This window comes from Balaenoptera borealis, assembly GCF_965194805.1.
Source record: "Balaenoptera borealis genome assembly, chromosome: 8".
Taxonomy (NCBI): domain Eukaryota; kingdom Metazoa; phylum Chordata; class Mammalia; order Artiodactyla; family Balaenopteridae; genus Balaenoptera; species Balaenoptera borealis.
In genome coordinates, this window is record NC_138865.1 from 67,228,287 (window position 1) to 67,235,140 (window position 6,854).

The following is a 6,854-nucleotide window of genomic DNA, read 5'->3' on the forward strand; positions in this document are numbered from 1 at the left end:
CTTAAGCTGGAAGTATATCTAGGTGCTGGCAGGCTTAATTTCTCCTGGGACCTCTCTCTTTGACTTCCCGACAGCTGCCTCCTTGCTATATCCATGGCTTTTTCTCTCTTTGCACACATCTCTGTGACCCTTTCTCTTCTTGTAGGGACATCAGTCATACTGGATTAAGAACCCACCTTTATGACCTCATTTAAACTTAATTACCTCCTGATAAGCCCCATCTCCCAAAACAATCACATCCTAAGGTATTGGGGGTTTGGGCTACAACAAATGAATCTGGGGAGGGGGTGAACACAATTAAGTCCATTAACACTGCAAGAGACATTGGGAAATCATTTCTATCACCAACAGCCTCAAGAGTTGAAATAATTAAGGGAGAAGAGGCTAAAAAGGAGATTGAGTCAGCCAACCTAACTAAAGTTTTGCTCATGCTTGCTGCTCTGATACCACCAATCACCCATTCAAAGACATTAACCTGCATCTACTTACCTTCACTGTTATGGTTAACTCCAACTGGAGCTGGATTCAAGGGGTACAATGGCAACAAAAAAGGGGTGTTGGAATCCAAAAGACATGCAGAAATCCCAGATCCAGAACTTACCAGCTATATTCATTGGCACATTTATACTTTCTCTTTAAATAGTTTTTTGGTTTCTTTTTTTTTTACTTCAAATCTTTTATTTATTTATTTATTTATTTTAATTGGGGTATAGTTGTTTTACAATGTTGTGTTAGTTTCTACCGTACAACGAAGTGGAGTTCCCTGTGCTATACAGCAGGTTCTTCTTAGTTATCTACTTTATACATATTAGTATTTAAGTACATGCAAAGCACTTTTAGCTGTACCCCAAAGGGCCATGAATCCTGAATTTCTCAGTGACCCTTAACTAGAAGGTAAGCACATATATTGCACATGGGCAAGTCAACGTTACACTGGAAAGTTCCTTCATCTCTCTTAACTTGATTCCTGTCTTTGTAAAGCAGGAAAAATGAACATATCAGTGGTCAGTGGTGAGGACTCCATAATACCACCCTTGTAGAGTAACCACAAACTATTTAAGCACTCATTATATGTGTTCTCTTCCTCTTCTCAATTCCAACCTATGGTCTGCTTAGGATGCTTTATGATCCATTTAACTCTCATTCATCAAGGCAGTCAGGCCTCAGGAAATATGTCTAAACAGTTTATGAGACCCTTGAGTTGAAAATCTTATATTCATTTTTTTTTTTTAATTTTATTTATTTATTTATTTATTTTTGGCTGTGTTGGGTCTTCGTTTCTGTGCGAGGGCACAGTTGCGGCAAGTGGGGGCCACTCTTCATCGCGGTGCGCAGGCCTCTCACTATCGTGGCCTCTCTTGTTGCAGAGCACAGGTTCCAGATGTGCAGGCTCAGTAATTGTGGCTCACGGGCCCAGCTGCTCCGCAGCATGTGGGATCCTCCCAGACCAGGGCTCGAACCCGTGTCCCCTGCATTGGCAGGCAGATTCTCAACCACTGTGTCACCAGGGAAGCCCCTATTCATATTCTTTTCATCTCCTATGACAGTGCCTATTATGTACTAGGTACACCACAAATGATAGTCTGAACAAATAATTCTTTGCTGCTTTGATCAATTATTTCTTACACAGATGAGTTGATACTAGTTTCTCTTGCCAGAGTTGAAAGAATTTCAAAGTAAAAAATAAAAGTAACTGAAAAAAATTATGCTACATTGAAAAGAAAATAATGAGCATTATCTTTCCTGGTTGCAGAAGAAACAAGATGTGTCTTCAGATAAAGATGTGAAAAAATACATAAAAACATGAAATATACATGAAAAAACATAAATGTGTAAAAACATAAAATAAGTTATAGCTCTCATGTTGTTTTCAATTTAAGGACTTCAGTATATTTGTAAAGTATTTTTCTATTTTTGCACTGCATTATTTCAGCTAAGGAAAATTAAGGATATTTTACAAAATGTCCTTTAATAATAGAAAACAGAGCAAAATGGCAGAGTTGGAAGCTACAAGATCTTGTTCCCCTGTGTGGAAATTGGTAGAACTTCAGAAAAATTCTGGAAAACCATGAAAAAAATTGGATTAGAGTAACTTAACAAAAGCCCCAAAATATAAAGCCACCTTCATAACAGTAGGGAAGATTTGTAATGTTTTAATTGCCCTTACCCAACCCTTACATGGAGTGCTAGTGTTGGTCTGGAAAAGGAGACAGTCCAGTAACTCTTTCCCTCTCTTGAACCAGAGTGAAGAGCAGACATTATTTATAAATTATCGTGTATGTCTGACAGCTATCTGAAGGACTGCCATTTGTTTAACCGAACTCAGATCTCAGGTTGGAAAATAGAAGGCACTGCTCAAGAAAGCTGCAATGAGACTACAGACCCACAGACAAGTGGGGCAAGAGATTATGAGCAGAGACACACAACAGACAAACTCAGGCCCCGACAAGAAGTGGGACAAGACTGTTTAGGAAATTAATAAATTTCAAAGCAGCTGTGTATACAAAGGAATTAAGAAAAGCACAGGAAGACCAAAGCAAGACACAGGCTTATAAGAGACCTGAAAAGAACAACCTTTCACCTTTGGCTGATCTCTAGGCTCAGAGCAAGTCTGGCTCATTGGTGAAGGACTGCACTAGTATGGAGACAACCTGCAAAAACTGGTAGAGGTGACTGTATTTCCAACTGTCTCATTTCCAACCAAAAAGCACAATGCATATACAGAAAGAGGAAAACAGACCATTCAAGGGAACAATATAAATAGACAGAAAACAACCCCAAGGAAGCCCAGACATTGGATGTACTAGGCAAACACTTTAATAAAACTGTCTTAAGTAGGCTGAAAGAACTAAAGGAATATATCTGCAAAGATCTAAAGGAAATTAATAAATTGATATGTGAACAAAATGAGAATATCACCAAGAAATAGAAATTATTAAAAGGAGCCAAACAAATATATTAATGAAGATGAATTTATTATTCTGGAGCTGAAAAATAAATTACTAAATTGAAAAGTCACTAGAGGGGATCAACAGCAGTTTAGAACAGTCAGAAGAAATAATTAGGAAACTTGAAGAAAGGACAATTGAAATAACTAAGTCTGAGAAACAGAACTATAAAAAATGAAGAAAAATAAACAGACCCCAAGGGACTTTTGGGGCACCATTAACTGGCCATTATACACATTATGGGAATCTCACAAGGAGGAGAAAGAGGGAGATGGGGAAGATAAATTACTTGAAAAAATAATGGCCAAAACTTCCTAAATTTGATGAAAGACAAAAATGTATAACTCAAGAAGCTCAACAAACTCCAAGTTGGATAAATACAAAGTAAACCAAACAGACACATTATAAGCAAAGCAAAAAACAAAAGACAAAGGTGAGGAAAGAATCTTTAAAGAAGCAAGAGAGAAGCTATTTATCATATACAAGTGCTCCTCAATTACTTTATCATCTGATTTCTCAGTGACAACCGTGGAGTCCAGAAGGCAGTGGGACGACATGTTTAAAGTGCTGAAAGATAAAAGTCACCAACCAAGAATTCTATATCTAGCAACAGTCCTTCAAAAGTAAAAGACATCTCGGATAAGCAAAAGTTGAGGGAGTTTATCACCACCATGCCTGCCCTAAAAGAAATGGTAAAGGGAGTCCTTAAGGTTGAAATAAAAGCATTATGCTATGGTCTGAATGTTTGTGTGTCCTCAAAATTGATATGTTGAAAGCTTGATGTCCTATGATGGTATTAGGAGGTAAGGCCTTTAGTAGGTGCTTAGATCATGATGGGGGAGCGCTCATGAATGGGAATTAACGTTTTTATAAAAGAGACCCCAGAGAGCTCCCTACTGCCTTCCACTATATGAGGACACAGCGAGGAGTTGACAGTCTGAAACTCGGAAGACAGCCTACACCAGAATTCAGCGATGCTAGCACCCTGATCTCAGACTTCTGGCCTCTGAAACTGCGAGAAAGAAATGTTTATTGTTTATAAGCCACCCAGCCTATAGTATTTTGTTATGGCAGACTGAACAGACTGAGACTCTATACTAATATCAGATTAAATAGACCCCCTAGTCAAAAGCTGTTACAAGTGACAATGAAAATGTTATATATTAATAAATGGGCATATTCGTTCAGAATATATGACAGTTACAAACATATATATAACATTCTCCAGAGCTCCAAAATATATGAAGCAAACATGGACAGAATTCAATGGAGAAGTATACAGCTCTACCACACAAGTTGGAGATTTCCATTTTTGTTGCAAAGATCAACAAAATTGACAAACATTTAGCTGGTTAATTAATGAAGACAGAGAAGACTCTATTGACTAAAATCAGAAATGAAACCAGGGACAATACTGCTGATTGTAAAGAAGTAAAAGATATTATAACAGAATACTATTAACTATTGTATGTACACAAAAGGAATAAGGAGATGAAATGGATATATTCCTAGAAAGAAACTATCTACCAAGAATGAATCATGGGGCTTCCTTGGTGGTGCAGTGGTTGGGAGTCTGCCTGCTAGTGCAGGGGACACGGGTTTGGGCCCTGGTCTGGGAGGATCCCACATGCCGCGGAGCGACTGGGCCCGTGAGCCACAGCTGCTGAGCCTGCGCGTCTGGAGGCTGTGCTCCGCAGCGGGGGAGGCCGCGATAGTGAGAGGCCCGCACACCGCGATGAAGAGTGGCCCCCGCTTGCCGCAACTAGAGAAAGCCCTCGCAGAGACGAAGACCCAACACAGCCAAAAAATAAAAATTAATTAATTAATTAATTTAAAAAAAAAAAGAATGAATCCTGAAGAAATACAAAATCTAAATAACTCTGTACTTAGTAAGGAGATTGAATCAGTAATCAAACACCTGCCAACAAAGAAAAGCCCAGGGCAAGATGGTTTCACTGGTGAATTCTACCAAACGTTTAAAGAAGAATTAAAACCAATCCTTCTCAAACTCATAGAAAAAAATTGAAGAGGTAGAACACTTCCTAACTCATTCTCAGGGCCAAAATTACCGTAATACCAAAGCCAGACAAAGACACTACATAGAAAAGGAAACTACAGGCCAATATCCTTTATGAATATTGATGCCAAAATCCTTGACAAAAAACAGAAAACTGAATTCAACAGAATATTAAAAAGATGATACACCGTGACTAAGCGAGATTTAATCTTGGAATGCAAGGATAGGTTAACATACAAAAATCAATTAATGTATTACACCACATTAATAGAATGATGGAAGAAAAAACATGTAATAAAAGAATGACAAAATTCAACACCATTTCATGATTAAAAAACAACCAAGAAACTAGGAATAGAAATACTCCTTTTCAACATGATAAAGTCTGTGTATGGAAAACCCACACTTAACATCATTCTCAGTGATGAAGGACTGAAAGCTTATTCCCTAAGATCAGTAACAAGACAAAGATGCTCGCTTTCACACCTTCAATTCAATGTAGTAGCCAGAGAAACTAGACAAGAAAAATTTTAAAAGGCATGCAAATTGTAAAAGAAGTAAAATATTCTCTGCCTGAAGATGATATACTCTTACATGTAGAAACAGCTAGAGATTCCACAAAACAACTTTTAGAACTAATAAACAATTTCAGTAAAGTAGGATACAAAATTAACATGTAAAAATTGGGTGTATTTATATACACTAACAACGAACATCCATAAATGAAATGGAGCATCTACAAGAGCATCAAAAACAATAAAATACTTAGGAGTAGAGTTAAACTAGGAGAAACCTACAAAACATTGGTAAAAGCAATTAAGGAAGGCATAAATAAATGGAAACACATACTACATTCATGATTGGAAGATTTAATATTGTTACAAGGTAAATACTACCCAAAGTGATCTACATTTTCAATGCCATTCCTATTTAAATGCCAATGACTTTTTTTTTTTGCAGAAATAGAACAAGGATCAATAAGAAAAAAAATCTTTTTTCCTTAAAAAGGAAGAAAGTTGGCAGACTCGACTTCCTGATTTTGAACCGTGTACAAAGCTCTAGTTACAGTAATAAAAACAGTGAGGTATTGGCATAAGGACAGTCATGTAAATCAATGGAACAGAACAGAGTGCCCAGAAAAATACTTGCATTTTTGGTCAAATGGTTTTTGACAACAGTGTCAAGACATTTAATGGGGAAATGACAATCTTTTCAACAAGTGGTGCTGAGAAAACTGATTATCCACCTGCAGAAGAAGGACTTGGATGCTGACATCACAGGATATGCAAAGGTTAACTAAATGTAACAAAATTTAACTCTAAATGTAAAAGCTAAAAATAATCTTCTAATTAGTTCTTCTAATTTTTCTTCTAATTCTTAGAAGAAAACATAGGGAAAATCTTCTTGACATCAGATGAGGCAATGATTTAATAAATACGACACCGAAAGCACAGGCAACAAAAGAAAGATATGATGGACTTCGTCAAAATTTAAAACATTTGTATATCAAAAGACACTATCATAAGGGACTTCCCTGGTGACACAGTGGTTAAGAATCCGCCTGCCAATGCAGGGTACACAGGTTCGAGCCCTGGTCCAGAAAGATCGCACATGCTGTGGAGCAACTAAGCCCATGCACCACAACTACTGAGCCTGTGCTCTAGAGCCTGCGAGCCACAACTACTGAGCCCATGTGCCACAACTGCTGAAGCCTGCATGCCTAGAGCCCATGCTCCGCAACAAGAGAAGCCACCACAATGAGAAGCCCACGCACCGCAATGAAGAGTAGCTCCCGCTCTCTGCAACTAGAGAAAGCCCGGGCACAGCAACAAAGATCCAACGCAGCCAAAAATAAATAAATAAATAAATAAAATAAAATATTAAGAAAA